Source organism: Marmota marmota, unplaced genomic scaffold, assembly GCF_001458135.2.
Source record: "Marmota marmota marmota unplaced genomic scaffold, marMar, whole genome shotgun sequence".
NCBI lineage: Eukaryota > Metazoa > Chordata > Mammalia > Rodentia > Sciuridae > Marmota > Marmota marmota.
In genome coordinates, this window is record NW_025999913.1 from 9,309,026 (window position 1) to 9,327,414 (window position 18,389).

The 18,389-nt window shown below is 44.2% G+C and overlaps 1 protein-coding gene, 1 non-coding gene and 1 pseudogene across 12 annotated transcripts in view; all 3 read left to right on the plus strand.

Moving 5' to 3' along the window:
- Nucleotides 1-18,389, plus strand: part of Phactr1 (phosphatase and actin regulator 1) — a 500,641-nt gene that overhangs the window by 359,722 nt on the left and 122,530 nt on the right. The window lies entirely within an intron of this gene.
- LOC107149366 overlaps nucleotides 1-18,389 on the plus strand; it is an 80,518-nt pseudogene that overhangs the window by 40,009 nt on the left and 22,120 nt on the right.
- LOC125615627 lies at nucleotides 7,979-8,042 on the plus strand. The gene has a single exon (XR_007346306.1). It is a non-coding gene; the product is annotated as a U7 small nuclear RNA (small nuclear RNA).

The following is an 18,389-nucleotide window of genomic DNA, read 5'->3' on the forward strand; positions in this document are numbered from 1 at the left end:
CTCCTCCTCCCCTTCCTCTCCTCCTCTCCCTCCCTCTCCCCTCCCTCCCCCTCCCTCTCCCTCCCCCCCTCATCTTTATCGCACTTGACTCTGCATCCCAGAGAAATCCTCTGAAGCCACACCTTCTCCCTTCCACACATGGTTGGTGTTGCCTGTAAGCAGAGCCTGAGACGTGGATTTGGAGGCAGGTGGTTTATTCAGAGTTGATCTCAGGAAACAGGTGTGATGCAAACTCAAGGAGGAAGAAAGGCCACCAGGAAGGTGTGTCCAGTTTGAGGTCACCTCTGTGGACAGCAGGGCTCCCGTCCCCATTGCTTTCCATCCACACGTTTCCAGGCTGCACTGGCCCTTGGGCTGAGTGTAGCGGACTTGGAGCAGGGAGCAGAAAGATGCATGTGACCACCACTGGGAAGGGAGCTTGTGTCTTGCTCAGTGCAACTGCCCACCCCAGCTCCTGCTGCATTCAGAGTGAGGCCTAAGGGCGGAGAACCCCCACAGTTCCACCAAGCAGTGACTAGAGCAGATGCATGCTGGGTAAGCAACCCAGTGTGAATCTTCTACTTAGGATGTGCGGAGCAAGATGTGCTGGGGTGGCATGGGGCTGCCCTGATGTGTCATCAGGTCACCGGCAAGGATGGTGTGCAGACAGACTTCATTCTTGACTCTCTAGTTCTCCACCTTTTTCTTCCAAAAGTAATTTTTTTTTTCCATATAAGTTCTGGATAGGGGCTGGGGATTGAGCTCAGAGGCAGAATGCTCACCTAGCCTGTGTGAGACCCTGTGGCCAATCCTGGGCAGTGGGAAAAAACAAAAAAAGGTTCTGGACAAATCCAATCATCAAGAGGTAATCATTAACCCTGCAGGTTGACGAGGCGAATGAGAAAGCGCTAACTGGTCTGAGACTGGGGGGACATACATTTCACGTGTAGGCGCCAGGGTTACTAACCCATCATGCTTTTAAGGTACCAGCCGTGTTTGGAGAGGTAGCAGCAGGCTGCTTATGCCCTGAGATGGCCTAGAGAGAAAGGTGTTGCGTGTAACACCCTTTATTTGACACCTGTTCTACGTGTAAGTGTGACATGAGGCAGAGGAAGGCTGCTTGACTGAACCCTTTGTTTTCTAAAAAAATAAATAAGCAAAAGTACAAGCCAACAGTTCTTGAGCACTCACCAGGCATTAAGCTACTTAAGGCCACCTTGAAAGAATATTAAAGTATGTGAGAAGACCGAGCTGTGTTTCTTTTTAGGGCAGGCAGAGGAGACAGATGGGAAGGCCACACGAGGGTCTTCTGGGTGGCTGCCAAGGCTTCATTTCCTGTCTCCAGGTGGTATCTGCACGTGTGCTCTTTCACATAAGCCATACATTCCTGTGTTTTTGTAAGAGCACAATGTTTTATAATATAAGGAATGTTAAAAGTTGATTAAGAACTTCTGAGGAGGGAATAATATAGGCTAAACTTCCCGAATCTGAGGTCCGATGTGTTCCAAAATTCAGAACTTTGTGAGTGCTGACAAGACACTACCTCTAGAAAGTTCCACACCTGACCTCAGGTGAGGAGCCTTGGTCAAAATGCAGGTGCACTGAAAATGTGGTATGAAACAACCTTCAGTCTATATAATTTGTACCTAAAGCATGAATGAATTTTGTGTGTTAATGAGTCCCAACTCCCTGACATCTCATTGTGTGTGTGCAGATGTTCCAAAATCCAAAAACTTCCCAAATCTGAAACACTTCTGTCCCCAAGCATTTCAGATAAAGAGTACCCAGTCTGTCATAGAAACTTTTAAGCCACCTGTTTGCATTATCTCACTTCATCACCTTGTGAAGTAGATGAACACATTATTATCCCTGTTGTCAGGTGAAGAAATTGATACACACGCAGATCAAATTCCTAGATCATACTGCTGGTAGACGGTAAGTGTTTCTGTGTAGGCATAGTATTACTTTTAAAGTGTCAGAACTGGTCCATGGATTTATTCAAAACCTGAGTGAGGTCTGCACTGGCTCAGACACTCACAGACTGACTTAGACCCACAGAGCCTTGAAGCCCAGACACTGCCAGAGGCAGAGTGCATTCTGGGAAGAAGATGGCCCGCCATGTTGTTTCAGAGCCGCTGACATATTACTGTAGAAACCTGCCCCTTACCCCACTCTCTTGGTTTTCCCTTTAAGTGAAAAGTCACTGGTTATTTGTAGCAGCAAAGGTAAGTGACCCCTTGCAGACTGAACCCAGGCAGGATGCCATGTTTAAAGGGTTTGGGGTTTGGCTTCAATTGGTATCTTTCCATCCTGTGTTAGGTTTGGTTGTTGTGCTCTTCTTCAGGACTTTCATCAGGTGTCTGTTCAGAATCTCAGAAAAGTACTAATAAAGGGCATGAAATATTAAATTAAAAATACATTCTCAGCTCTTCAAAGGCTAACATTCGAATCTTAGTCACCATCTGACATGCTTGAGTCAATCAGGCAGCTTTTTATTTGACACCTGTTCTGCGACTAGTTAATACATGTAAGTCTCACAAAAAGGTGGACTTTGGTCAGTAAGATAGGATGTATGCAAATATGTGTGTATTTTAAATCCCACTGAGCTTGCCTTTTAAATGTGTCTAACGTGACTGGCAGTAACTCACCTTGTGATTTCGGCCCACACAGATCACATCCTCTTCTTATCTCTATTATGTTCACTAGCAATGGTAGCACTGTGTCTGTCCCCCTGACAACTATACCCTCCTTTCTTAGCCACCTCTTTTTGTATGGTTTTTATTCACCCCTATCCTGCCTACCACAGAGTTCTGCACAAGGCAAGCTCTCACCAGATATTTCAAATAAATTAATGCCAACCGTTGCTTCTCCACCCAACTCTGGATGTCTATGATGAGAAGGATGATCTCACAAATTCCTGGAGAATGCAGAATGTCATCGGCTCCTCCTCCTTCAGCCAATACATAGTCCTCGGTGCTGGTTCTGGAAGCTAGATGAAGTTTTAAAATTCAGCCTTCAGTGGGTTTCTACCAGTGAATTAAAACTTCAGAGAAATCTCTGAAATGTTTTGGAACTGGAAAAGTGTACATGTGTGCTAGGTTCTCTGCCTCCTCCATTTTTACTCCCCAGGGAGGCCTTGGTGTCGCGGATGTGAGTTAAGAATGACACTTGCTCCCGGGTTGTGCTTGGACACCGTGACGTCCCTTATAACCTTCAGAGAGTCCAGAACTGTCTTGGCTCAGGGAATCAAGAAAGGAAGAGGTCCCTTGCCCTGAAGATTAACCAGGTCCAGGTGGCTGATTAAATCCTTTCTCAGAAACTCCACGAGTTCATTGCTCTGATGCTCAGCCAGCCAGGATGGCATGGCGTGAAGGAAAGGGTCCCCTTGTGGCAGAGCTCTGGCGTCACACAACTGGGGCTATTCCTGCAATACCGAGCCTCAGTTGCTTCACCTGCAAAGTGGGAACTATTATACTTACAGTGGTAGGTGATGGTGAGGGTGTCCACGCATGAAAAGCACCTCACTCATGACCAGCCCTGAACAGATACTTCTTCTGCCCTAATCGGAAGATATTTCAGGAACCCCCTCCCTCCCTGGCTTCCTGGTTTTCAGGCTTTCTCTTTGTCTCCTCTAACTTACAAGGAAAAGAGTCAGTTTTTTTTCTCCCACATATTTTATTGAATCATTATAAGTTGTACTTAGGTAGGATTTGTCTATATGTTTATACAGGCATTTGATATAACAATATAATTTGGCTGATATCACTCCCCTGCACATTCCCCCTCCTTCCTTTCATCCCACCCCCTCATCCCTTTCCTCTATTCTACTGATCTCCCTTTGATTTTCATGAGATCTTTGCCCCCCCTTCCTTTTTTAAATTTATTTTTATTTTTTTAATATTTATTTTTTAGTTGTAGTTGCATGCAACACCTTTAATTTTATTCATTTATTTTTATGTGGTGCTGAGGATCGAACCCAGGGTCTTGCACGTGCAAGGCGAGCACTCTACCGCTGAGCTAGGACCCCAGTCCCCACCACTTTCCTTTTTCCTCTCTGTCTTCCACATATGAGAAAACATGTAACTTTTTTAAAAACATCTTTTTCTCCCCAAGCGTATTTTTAATATGGCAAACATGATAAATTAGATCTTGTGGAAAGTAAGAAAATCTTAGCTTTCCGTGAAATACCCAGAGACTGGTATCGTGTAATGCATTTATGAAAATCTATTGAAATTAATTGAATCTCCTAACATTTGTTGGGAAACACCGTTGGACTTCAGAACTGACTTGAGATTCTTCTCTTACAAAGTACACCAGTTATATGATGAATTGGTCCCTTGTCATCACACGGGGAGGTGACCACACAGTGCTACACATATTGTCCCTGCTAATGCATGCTGTGGTTCCAATGTGGTCTGTCCCCCAGAGGTTCATGTGCTGGAAGGTTGATCCTCAGTGTTCTGGTGTTATGATGGTGGAAGCTTTAAATGGTTAGGTCAGTGGGAGAACCGCCCTCAGAAGGGATTGAGTTCCCAAGAGAGTGAGCTGTGCGGAGGGAGCTGACTCCTGACTCTCTGTCTTGCCACGTGACCTCCCTCATGCCTGCTCCCACCAAGGGGATGCCATTCACCAGGGCTGAGCAGATGTCAGCACCATCTTGAATTTCCCTCTTGGTCACCTTGCTTGTTAATGAAGACCCAAGAAGAAAGCAGTCTTAAATTGCTTTTCCCTATGCCAAAAACATGAAAATGTTTTTATTAACAGACTTTTTATATACTGTCTTTTTAAAGAAGCCAAGAGTACTTGGATTCATATTTAGCAATTGATACTTCAGTATTTGAACTGACTTAGAAATGACTCCGATGTTTATTTCCCACATAACTTTCAGACTTCAAATTACATGAACAGTGCACCTATAAACAGTTGTCCCACATATAGCTTCCTTATTTATTTATTTTTAACACTTCTTCCTAGACTACCCACGAGAACTGAGATATTAGCGTCATCATCATTTCAAGCTATTTATCAAAGAAAAACCCTTAACTTGCTGCACTTGAGCATAGACCTTGCATAATTTTAGTCTTGAGACAAAACATTGAGTAATATAAATTCACCAGTTTTTAAGAAGATAGTTGAATCCAAATCATGTCGCTGAGAAAATGGAACAAGTGAAGGTCACCTTGAAGATTTTCATTTGCAGTCTTCCAAAGGCTGCGACCAGAGCTTTCAGGCAAGGTGACTTACGTAGCAGCATGGTCAGACAGAGCGAAAACCTTTACCACATAAAACCTTTACCTTCCTTCCTTCCTCCTCCTCCCCCTTCCTCTCCTCCTCAAATGAGTTTAGGAGATAACTCTTAGATGTTTGCATTCCGGCCAGGACTGGCTGAAATAACAAACCTCCAAGGGACCTTGAATAACAAAATTATCTTAACATAAGCAAAAGGCCAAGTGATTTAAAGTAGAGAGATAGGAAGAGAGGGAGAGGCCCTTGCATGTTAACTCCGTAAGAACTATCTTAAAGGTCTTTACGAGAAAAATTTCAAGTTTACCGTGCCAAAATATTTTCAACAAAATATCAAATTAGGCGTGCAGAACCATGAGTGAACTCATTAGGACAAAAAAGAAAAATCTCTAAATAAAATACGGAATAGAGCAGGGGATGTGGCTCAGTGGTGGAGCGCCCCTGAGTTCAATCCCTGGTACCCCATCCCAACTCCCCCAAAAAAGTACAGGGGGAAACTACCTAAAAGAGTGAAGAATCTGCAAGAATCCGCGCCAGAGCTGTCTAGGAATTCCAGGATACGTCTTGTCATCACTGGAGAAGCCGTTGATGGAGGAGAGGAGCTCTCCTCGGGAGAGATTGCCTGTTCCCCACCCCAAGTTCCTAAGGCCTGGGAAGCAATGTCTAGTCAAAATGCAAATCCCCTGATTGATTACTCAAGTAAGGATTTCAAATTTGGTCTGTGGTTAGAGAATTTCAAAGCGTTGAAACCACGAAATGACACATCTGGGTGTCCTGGAATAAAAACAGCACACACTTCCCCTGGAGTTCCTTGACCTTCCTGCACATCTGCAGGATGGACTGTCTTCCCGTCTCCCAAACCTTAAATTGCCAGCAGCCCAGATGGATTTCTCTGAATCTCCCAGATCTCCCCTGGCTTTCTGTAGCCAGGCATCCCTGACCAGCCTCCCCTTCAGGACGGAGGTTTCTTTCCATCTCCTGACCTCTGCCCTGTGGCATCCTGGACGGAGGTTGCTTTCAACCTCTCAGCCCTGGCAGCAGAGGTGTGACCTCCTCCCACTGTGTTAGCTGCTCTAGAAGCGGACTCCAGGCCCTGCACTTGCCCAGGACAGCAGCAGTGCAGGGCCCGTGAGTCAGACCCCAAGATGGGGCTTTATCTGCCCCACGGTAAGGGGTCACTTCCCCTGATCTGCTCAGGACCCACTCTGGCAACGTGGAGAGCCCTCCTGGGACTGGCTGCCGCCGCTCACCACTCCTGTGGGGAGTGAGTAGCACAAGCTCAGGAATTTCCGAGGGCAAAATTCCATCTGAGTCATTTGTTTTGTAACTGAATTTTGTCATGAATTCGCCTCTTGGTGAGCACAAAGCCAATAAATGCAACCAAGAGGAAAGGAGTGGAGAGAGGCTTGTTCTTTGCAGCAAATTAGGCCAGCGCTGGGACAACTGACACACAGGCTGTCCCCAGACGAAGCAAGCCAGGAGCTTTTACTGGGGAAACTCCTGCCTATTCATGTGGGAGAAGACGGATCACATGGAGAACAGGCTCAGCTCGAGGCCACGTATCACGTGTCCAAAACCAAAAATGACAGATGAGAGAGTCTCTGGGAGAAGAATTCACTACTGTAATGAGCTACGTTTACTCTTAGTCACCAAAAAGAATGAGTCAGAGTGTCAGGCTATTCGGGCTGGCTCCTTGTCATTTTCTCTGAAGGCATTATCTAAAACAAACAGAACAAACAAACAACACATTGAGGGCATACTGTGAGTCATTGAACAGGGCAGGAGCTTGCCCCTGAAAGCATCTGCTGTGACTGTCACCTCTGCCAGGACCTCAGGTGATAAAGAGCAAGCCTCACTCCCTAAGGAACCTAGTCTGGGTTTGTCGGGCAGGTGAATAGCTGGGAGCCAGGGCTTGGGAGATCTGGAGAGGGAGGTTTTCTAGCTCAGGATGGGTTTTTTCCAGGCCACAGAAACCAGCAAAGAAGCCCAGGGCACCAGAGGAAGCAGCTAGAATGTCCCAGTGATCAGGGGCGGAGGTTCCTGGAGGAGGTCTGGCACGGGGCACAGACTGCAGAGCCAGATTGCCCGGGTTCTGTCACTGAAGAGCTTGGTGACCTTGGGAAACTTGCTTCACCACTTCCTGCTTCCTTTTCCTCACCTGTCCCAGGGGAACAGGAGCCCCGGGATGGAACAAAACGCTCAGAAATCCATAGTATAGTGGGTTTTGCAAAAGGAGACATTTTGTTGCATAGACAACTGGCTAAAATGGAGCCCCGCTTCGCCCCCTGGTCAGTTGGTAGTGCCATTGTTTCTAGGAAGGGGAAGGGGGAGGGGGAAATTTCCTGTTGGTTGGATGGCTGGGGGATGGCTGGGGGACGCACAGATGCCAGTGGTCACCTTGGTTCTTCACAGGTGGCGTGTTTCTTTTGGGGGCCGTCGTCATGTAATGCTGGGGCCACTGATAGGACAAGCTGGCTTTTGTTGCAAGTGTCCATCCTTAAAAAGCTGGTTCCTGACCCTCCTGGAGTGGATTCTGGAAGCTTTTCCTGAGAAACCGCTCAAGCACTTTGTTGTTTAAGGAGTGTGTCCAGACCTTAGCTGGTGTCAGAACCTCCTTCCCAGGTTCCCTGTGTAGCAGACTCACTATTCCCGTACAGCACATGTCCGACTCTATTAGGATCATCTGTGTCTCAGTTCATTTTCAGTTGCTGTAACAAAATACCTGATACTCAATAATTTATAAAGAATAGAGGTTTAGTGTTGCAGCACTTTCAGAATTTGTCCAGCAAGCTTTCTGAGCTTTTGTCAGAAGCACTCCCTACCCTGCCCCCAAAGAAAAATAGGGGTTTATTTAGCTCTTGGCTTAGAGGCTGGGAAGTCTGACAACATGGTATCCACATCTGCTGGGCATCTGGGGAGGGCCTTTAAGCCGTGTCCTAACATAGCAGAAAGCATCACATGGTGAGACGGACCAAGCTCCTAGCCCAGGCCTCTCTGCCTTTTCCAGTGAAGCCAATAATACCATCACGGGGCCTCACCCTAACCACCTCCCAAAGGGCCCCCACCTCACACCATCGACACATGAAATTGGGGTACATTTCTGACATGTGAGCTTCTGGAGGATGAACGCGGCTTCTTAAAACCAGCTGAGTTAGCAGGGTGCATTTGGGTGGGGACGGTGAGAATGGCCACATGGAGATAGCAGAGGCCTCCTCAGTCCCTTCGGGGTCTCCTCTGGGCTGCAGCAGTCTGTGCTAAGGGCTGGATGTGAAATGACGGTCATATGAATGAGGGATGGCGGTGTCTGAAGGAGGGCAGCCAAGGGAGAGACTGTCCTGGATCGAGATCAGACATCCGCAGCGTGAGGCTCCGGACCTTCCTGAGCTTTGAGTATCTATGTAGGGACACGCACATGTGAATGCTCGTGTGCACATGCATACACGGTCTTACAAGAACTACGGGCAGTATTATGGTCTGCTGAATGCCTGTCATGTGTGTAATGGCATTTGCCTGCGTGCGGATTGGAATCCATCTGCTCCTAAGCCCGGCAGCCCCCATGCGTCGTCTAGGGCTCGTCCTCTGTGTCGGGATTCTTGCCAGCAGGGTTTAAGTGGTAAACAAGCCAATGGAAATTAAGATCAGTTAAAGAAAAACAAAACCCTGAAGAGTTTCAGAACTTTGTGTTCTCCAACTAGGTGTCTTGTGTTTTTGAAAGTTATTTTTAATTAGGGTTGCATAACCCGCTACTGATTAAGCCTCCAGATACTCCTGGAGTTTATGTCTGTAATTAGATGAAGTTGAACTCTCCCAGAGGAGAGGGTGTGTGAGCTTCCTGCACCTCTCATCTCAGGAGACTTCATGACCACCACCAGAAGTAAAGCTTCCAAAACATGTGTGAACATCAGCACCGGTGTCAGTGGGTTAAGACGGCACTTGTAGGTTAGGACATGGTGATCGTGCCAGTGGATTGATCATATTGTCTAACTCCAGTAGGGAACCTCTCTGGAGAGACACTCTAACTTCCTTATCAGGCATGAGAACTGTGACGACAGTTGTTGAAAATGTATTAGTAGTTGAGGTTCATTGCACTAATCTTTCTACTTTTAAATACTTTAAAAATTTCGTGTTTTTTTTTCAACTTTTAAGGAGAATTAATTTGAAAATTGAAGGACGCTTCTAGGAACCACTGCCCAGAGAGTATGTGGTGTGATTTGAGGGTCACTGAAAGGACCATGCAATCTAGGCTGCTGTTGCCAGCATTAGGTTGACAGTTAATATCATCGTCCTTGGTCCTTTTAAAAATGAGCACAAACTCACTACCTGTGAGTTTGCGTAGTGCCTGCACATCTTCATCAGGTACGTTGGTGGTCCGGGTTTCTTTTAATTTGTTAATAAGCAAGCTTCTTAGAAACCAGGAGGAAGTATCTCTAAAATGTCTCGGAAGGTGAACTTGTAGTTATCACTTTAAAAAAAGATCAAGAAAGGAGCAAACTTCCTAAGGACCAGAGTTCCTGGAACTCAGGAGAAAGAGAGCATCCCACAATCGTGAAAGAATCAGTAGCTGGACTGTATCCAGCTCCTGGCAGTGAGAATGAAGAGCATCTCCCTGTCATTGTCCTCTCTGAGTGGCCGGGTCTCAGCTGGGTTCCCTAGGACCAGATTTTGGAACAGGAACATTTTTTTTTTCTTTAGGAGATCCAAATCCGCATGCTCTCACAATTGGGAGAATAGTTAGCACTGAATGGGACGGTCACGGGAATCTAAATGAAGGACAAAGAGAGCAAGCTGCTTACCAGCACAGCCTTTCTCTCTCCCAGGTGCAAAGCAGCAAACATTTAAAAGCCTATAATGCACATGGGTCTCTAAAAATGAGAATCTGAAGGCCACTTAAATTTAGATCCTACATCCAGCTCTGTTGAGGGAAAATGAAAGTCAATACTATCCCCCATGAAATTAGTAGGTATCTCTCAGTTCTTGCTGGCTTGAGGTGAGGGATTTGGGTGGGTGTTTCGTTCCTGGGAATTCCTGAAATTTTGACAAGAGTGCAAATGTCTATATCCATTTCTCTAAATAACAGCAAGTTGAAGTCAAGAAAATGGTGATGAATTGTTTTTGTAACATGTTGCTCTAACGCTGGATGCAACTGTCTCTTCCCTTTCTTTACCCGCGTCCCATGTAAGGCTGTAATCACCGCATTCAGACTCTCAGGGTAGTGTGTGGCGTGAGGCAGGGATCGAGGGCTCAGTCAGTCCTGAGGGGCGTATGTTAGTCAGTGTTGCGCCATTATAACAGATACCTAGGAGAATCAACTTATGAAGAGAAAAGGTTTGTTTTGGCTCACACTTTTGGAGGTTCCAGTCCATAGTCGAGAGCAAAGCAAAACCACTCACCTCACAAGACAGGCAGCAATGAGGAGAAGAGGAGGGGGCTGGGGTGCCACAATCTTCTTTAAAGGCGTACCCTTAAAGACCTTGTACTAGGCCCCACGCTTCAAAGATTCCCACTTGTGCCACCCTGGAGACCAAGCCTGTAACATGTGGGCCTTTGGGAGACATTCAAGTTCCAAACGATAACAGCACCGTATTTTTAATTACTGGCTTGAGGATGAAGACCCCTGACTCCAAAGTCAGACATCCCAGGTCTTCAAGGGAGGTGGCCTTTTTAACCAGAATGACGGTTGATCTCCCCAAACTCCAGTGATCCAGGAAACGGTGTTCCCCGTGTTTGGCAGCTGCGTCAAGGTCCTCACCAAAAGGACTCCACGAGTCTGGAGCTTTTGAGACACAGCAAGCTCATTTGTGGATCAGTGCTCCCAATTCTGTACCCCTCTCCCTCCCTGCAGCCTGTCAGCCAGAAGCATGTCACTGGGGCCACCCACGTCGGTGCTGGCACGGGGCCACATCTCCAGCTGACGTGGAAGAGCTGCAGAGCCCAGCTTCCCATATCCTGGGCTTTCCCAGTAAATGGCGTTCCCCGGGGTTTATGTCACTGAAAGAAGTAATACCATCTGTTTCCATTTGTGTTCTTAAATAGATCAATAAAATAATGAGATAAGTACGTTCCCTAAAATACAAAACCATTCGAGAGCCCTCAGAAGCCTATGAGCAGTGGGCCACGGTGGTCAGGAGGGCCCTGTGACCTGGTCAGTTCATTGTTCACGGACACCCCACTTAGCTGTGGACGGTTTGGCCACTAATAAAGTTCAGAACTGTTTTTGTCACCCAGTGGGTTTGGTTTAATTTTGTTTTGTTTTTTGAGTTGCCTAGGCCAGCCGTGAACCCCAGACTCAAGCATTTCTCCCACCTGAGCCGCGTGAGTAGCTGGGGCTAGAGGTGTGCACCACCTCACCTGGCCCACTTATATTATTAAATACTGTCTCATTTATATCTATAAAGTTTCTTTTTTTCTTTTTGGTGCTGGGGATTGAACCCGGGGCCTCATGTGTGCTAAGTGGGCAGTTACCACCAAGCTACATTCCCAGTTCCTCTATAGAGGCCTTTCGATCACAGACACAGACCTGTCTATCATGGTGAGCATAGACTGGGTGGTTAGACAGTAGACCCGTGTTCTTCACAGTTCTGGAAACTGGAAGTCCAAGATCAAGGTGCCTGCTGGGTGGGTGAGGGCACTGCTCCTGGCTTACTGAGGGCAGCCTTCTCGCTGCAGCTTGTCTTGGCAGGAAGAGAGCTCTCTGGTGTGACTTGTGAATACCTGACATCTCTTATGGTGCGTCTGTATAATCTATCAGATGGGTCCCCCCAGCATGACCTCAACTAACCTATCTACTTCCCATCCCCACATACCATCACACTGGGGTCAGATCTTGAACCTGTGCGTTTGGGGAAGACATGTACAATCCATACAAGTCCCACGTTTTCTAATGCAAGCTAAGAAATTAGAAGGCACAAAAGTCCGTCTCTATCCTCTACTGAAACACCAGTAAGATGGTTTTAAAGGGGTAGATGTCCTGTGTAACCAACTAGGACAAAGCACCATAGGAAAGACAGAAGCAGAGAGAAACCCCAGCCAACCTTCAAAGACGGGAAGCGGAGGAACTGACTGAGCAGACTGAGCAAGTTGAGAACTAACAGCAGATGGTGGTGAAGCCCAGGACAGGACAGGGACTCATGCTGATCCACTGAGGTTGTTTCCCGCTTGCTTGTGGCTCTGTATGCTTCGAGAAGGGATTTTCTTGAAAATTCCTGCATACCTCCTCTTTGCTAATTTGGATTTTGAGATTATAACTTATAAATACAATGGTCGTACTTCTCTTACTTTTTTTATAGTCTTGATTTTCTGTTTTTAAGAACAGTGTCTTCTGGAGGTTTTCTAGATTGCCTGTCAATCACTTTCTAATGCTTCAGTGGAAGAAGCACCCAAATGTCATGTGTCATTGCTTCTACCAGGACTTCATCTTCTGTTTCCCCCAACAAAGGAAGAAATATATAATTTCTAAAAATCCATGAAAGTTTCTCTCTGTATTAAAGGATTTAACTTAAAAATGTACAATATTTAGTGCCATATTTCTTATGCTTTAAAAAATATGGTGTTGAACATGGTCCAGGTCCAATCCAGGCCCTCTGTGTGAAGATATTTTCCACATGGAAGGTGTCCAGGTGTGCATCTGAACCTGATTATATTTTGGCATTAGCATTAAGAATTTAATAATATCTAAAAATTTTTACTTATTCAAATAAGATTTCCTTTTTGGAACCCAGACCGCATCACAATGCAAGAAGAAGAAATGATTCAAATGATGTGACTGAATGCACTGTGCATGTGAACTAGAATTTACCAATGCTCTGACTCATGGAGATACTTTTTTGCTTTTATTTGTAAGTAACAATAAACATCAGTGTATCTGGAATCTCGTAAGTGTCAAATGTTTCAGAGGAACAGGAAGAAAGAGAAGGGGAAGGAAGGAACTTGGCTGTTTATTTCTTAAAACATGCAAGAAATATAGGCAACACTTATGTACTGTTGTATATCTCCAAAAGCTAAAAAGGATTTTGAAAGTTTTCATTATGAAGAAATGATAGCTATGTGAGGAGATAGATATGTTTAATCTGATTTAAACATTACGCAATGTATACATCTATTGAACGTGACTTGGCATTCCATTAACAAATACAGTTTTGGGTTTTTATGTATCAGAAAATTTTAACAATTTTTTAAATGTGCAAGAAAGAATGAAACCATAGGTGCTCATAATACATTAGTTGCTAATGGAAACATGCTAAGTGCTGGATAAACCTCTGCTAGGTAACAGAATGAGCAACTCATTCACACCAAGAGAGTCTGAGTCCTTCCCAGTAAAGAAAGAAATTGCCTTCAACAAGCCTCCTAGCCCTGGAGCTGGGAAGTATATCCCACCAGCTAAACAGCCAAGTGTAACGTGCATGTCTGTGCTCACGGAAACATCATAGTCCTGTTGGTAGATAGCATTACTTCAAACCTACAAACAAGGGACCTGAGGGTTCTGTGACTTGTCCAGGGTCACCCAGCTAGGAAGTGGTGGATATGGAATTTGAGCTTGGGTCTGTTGGATGCCCAAATCAGTGCTCCTAACCAGATAACAAACACTTTACTTCCTGCATTGTACTGGAGATAAACTTTACCCCTAGGCTTTTAAGGTTTGTTAGCTAGGCTTGAAAATTAAAGTGGCAAAAGACAGATCAATAGAAGGAAAGGATTCATGCACTTATTCAACATGTGTTTTACATGACAGGAGAGCTTTGAAAAGGAAATGAGGACCCAAAGACACATTCAAGATGAACACTTGCATACTAAGTTGGGCAAGGATAGCAGATTATGAAAAGGTGACGAGGCAGAGGAGCTTGGTTTTTTTGTACCAGACTTTCGCTGTCTTTGAGTGTGTGGTTGAATGGGGTAGGGAATGGGAAGCCAAACCACCAAACAAAAAAAATCTACATTGTAACCAAAATCAAACTAGCTTGGAGTAGGAGTTTGGGGAGCCCTCCCAGTGATCTGACTGGGTGAATCTCTTTTTTTCTGTAATATTTCTTAGTTGTAGATGGACACAATATTTTATTTATTTATTTATTTTTACGTGGTGCTGAGGATCGAACCCAGCGCCTCACACATGCAGGGCAAGCGCCCAACCACTGAGCCACAACAGCCGACTGTGTGAATCTTAATGCAGGGACTCGTATCACCCGTTCTAGTGGCTCCATGGCTTTGGGACTTAAATATAGTCACATTTATATTCATATTTGACCAAGGAAACTATTACTAGCAGTTCAGAGACTATGTGGGACTTCCAGAGTGTCCTCTGACTCTAAATAGGAGATGGCTTTAGTGCCAGCTTCCAGAAATCTTAATTGCCATGAATTTTTAGGAATCTGAATTTAAATAAAATAGACTTAAAGAGCATAATGGGGTGTCAGAACTGTGTTCTGGCTTCACCACTCTGAAAAAGCTATTCTGAATTTCAAGGAATGTGTGGTTAAGTTGCTGAAATATTTACAAAACACCAACATCGATGTACCTTTTTGAATTCATTTATTTGATTCATATGTTTAATCAGGCATCATACTATGTAGCTGTATAATCAGGTCTCTTGATTTGTTGACATTGTATGGAAATATCACAGTGTCTCATTAGTCATTAGGAAATTAGGTGTTGTGTTTTAACCCCCCAAAATTGTGTGTGTGTGTGTGTGTGTGCTTGTATATATGTTGGTGTAATGTTCTAAAGTTTTATAATCAATTTTCAATAACCATCTCTCTTTTTTTAAATATGTAATTTTCCATTTTTAAAGTGCAGTAAGCCTAGTTTTACGCCGCTGTTTCAGGGTCCTTACTAAAACACTTCCTACTGCCCTCTGCTCTGAATAATGGCGCTCACAGGGGCTGCCCAGGGGTGTAAGAAGATTTAGATTTTTTTTTTTTTTTTGGCTTTAAAATCCCCTCCCATCTCCATTTCTGTGAGCTGAGATTTTTGTCAACCAGCTTCTCACTTTCTAATTTATGTTTCTAATGAGGTATGAAATAGGAAGCCAAGTGACGGGAAAAAAAAATCTACCTAAATTGTAACCAAAAGTAACCTAGCGGGTGTGGGAGTTGGGGAACTGTCCCAGGGAGAGTTTACTGCAGGGACTTGGGCTACTCCTTTAGCAGCTCCATCTCTAGCAACTTGGGCTCCAACCCTCCCTAGCTTCCTCTGTCTGGAAGTTGGATCCCACTAAATGAATGCTGTGCTCTGACGGGATTCCTGGATTCACAGAGAGAAGGAAAATCGGTCAGATATATTTCAAATCATTAGGAAGGGTGAAATACCTCTCACTTAAAATAAAACAACATAAAGAAAAAAAGATGGACTGAGTATCAGCATCATTCTCTTGTTTTCTTTGAACTTGAAAAAGTTGACAGAATGTGGAAGTCTTTTTCTTCCGTTAGCCTCGCACCGCAATCTGGAGGACTTTTTATTTTTCTAGCATATTTTTGCTAAGCAACCATGAGCTCAATATGAAATTTCATAGTTCCATGAAGGCAAATTAAAATTTCCACTGAACTTCTCATAAACCAATAATGTGAGGCTTAAAAATAGTTTAATGACCTCATTAGACAGCTCATCCAACCTGTGGATTTGTACAGGTGTGTTTTAAAGTAACCTTTAGGTGTATTTAAAAAAAAAATTGTTTTAAAGCTTGTTATGCTCTGAATAAAGCCAATCCTGTCAAATTCCCACCTCAACCCCATGAGACTTAGATTTTTTTTTTTAATTTCTTTTTTCCTCTACCAATCTATTTCTTATATTTGAAGTCTTGGTAGTAGAAGAAAATTCTGCATTTTCCCAATGTCCCAATAATTTAATTGTAGGCAGTTTTTACAAATGCAATCTTCATGTAAGTTTTTGAAGGTGTGATTTCCTTATTTGCAAAATTTGCATCTATGCAAATGAGGAAATGAAAGTGACATTAAAATGAACATTTAAAAATATAAAGATCATACTTTTACTGATGATGGAGCAAATCCCATTACAGGTGTTTTTAAAATAATAGCAGAACCCTTATGTGCAGCATTTTAGTAGTATTTCTTACATAGAGTATTCTCACCTAGAATATGTAAAGCTAGACCTCAGCTATCTGCTCAGCTATCTGCTCCAGCTATCTGGATTTCATTCTTTCTTTCCTAACAGTTTTGTTTTTTGTTTTTTGGTTTTTTTTTGTTTTTGTTTTTTTTTTTGCATCCTGTGTTCAAGGCACAGAACCAGGCATTGTGACAGCCTTTTGACCCTGTAACTTCTCTGTATGTCTCTGTTTTTCCATCCCCTTTGCTGTGGGTACCTCTAAGGGTCATTGCCCTGTGTTCTCATCTGATTTTCTTTCTCTGGGAAGCCCATTTCTCCTTGAACCCTGGTCATCTCTTTGTTTCTGACTTCTTGCCATTTCTCAAGCTGACCATAAGATGTCTTCATTTGGAGATTCCAGCTCATTCCAAAAATAACCCCACCTCCCCCATCCCACCCCCAGCACAATGCAGGCTGTTCCCAATGTCCCCACTGCGGTTCCAGTACCAATCAAGTTTATTCAAAAGGGGATTTAATATAGGCATGGGTGCTGAAATGACGAGGGAATGGAAAAGTGACACAAAGTTGCTTGAATACAAGCAATTAAAGTACAGGAAAGGTGTGGGGGGTAGGGTCAGGGTTGGAGATTTAGAGCAGAGGCTCAGCCACAGGCCTGAAGATTCAAATGCACAATGACATCACCTGGTAATCCTTGGGAGAGGGTAATCCCTAGCAAAGGTATAATAGGAGGACATTAGTCTCTCATCACAAAGGGTTCAAGGATGAAGCTAAGAAAAGAATTGAGTTACTGAATCAGAGGTCTCAGAACTAGAATACTCTGGCAAAGCAATACGAGCCCTGATTGGCCCTCCTTGTCAATCACCCCATCTCCAACGCCTGGTGCTGTGCCTTGAACACAGGGTGTGCTAAAAACACAACCTGTACAAAGAATGAATGAATGAAATCCATACACAACTTACCCAAAATGTGATCATTTATTTGAAGCAGATAGTCGAGGTGTGGTTAGTCTTCTTGAGTGATGTGAAATCCCATCCTGAAAGTTCAGAGCATGGGATCCAGAGCAACATTGGTTCATTCATTCATTCATTCATTCATTCATTCATTCATCTTGCAGTGCTGGAGATCAGACCCAGGCCTTACACATGCTAGGAAACTGTTCTACCACTGAGCTACATCCCCAGGCCCATTTTTTAATTCCTCCCATTAATATCTCCATGTTTCAAAATCTTCTTCAACTTTCGAGGAGCTTTGCCTCATTTAATTTGGAAATGTGCAGCATTCCACTTTGAAAATAATAATTAAAACATTTTGAAAGCTTCCCCAAATGGTCAGGTAGACCTGCTTAATATTTTAAGGGTACAATTCAGTGATTTGATCATACCTCATACACAAACAACCTTCTCTTCATTTTCTTGTGTTCTTTTTATAAAGTAGAAAGGGGCTTTTGCAAAGCCAGGAGTATTTTAGAAGCAGTTTGAATTCAGCTGTCACTCAAAATTTGACCTTCATGATATTTCCCAATCTTTTTTCCTTCAATATCCTTCCCTAGAACCATTTTAAGTAAAAACAGTGCATTAGATCCCCTTCTGAGAAAAGAAATTCTGATGGCCTTTCTGGGAAAGTCATGATATTTTGAATCCACATCTAAGCCAAGGCTTCTTGCCCTGACATAGAGGTTCAGGCACTAAGCCACTCAAAAGAACCTTCCAGAATCAGTAACTCCTAATAGGCTGTAATGAGTTGGTAGAAGAACTGGTGTGGGTTCCTCTGATTCTGATTAGCTTGCGGAGCTTCCTAGCTTAATTGTCCATGATTCAACCTCTGCCTTCCCTTCCAGTCCCCCTCAGGCCCCATCTGGAGGGGTCCACGCCCTCAGCTGAATCCAAGTAGCCCTAATCCCTCCTCATCCCTCAGCCCTGAGCTTGTCAGCCTTCTCAACAGACCTGGGCCCTCATTTAGACCATATTCTGCAAACATCCAAGGCCCCTACCATCCACTGTATCCTCCCGAGGCAAAAACCTAGCAGGTGTCTATTCATGATGTCGTGGGTGACATCGCGATGGCAGTTATTATTTATGTCATTATGGGGTACAACTACCTTTGGAAAGCATTAG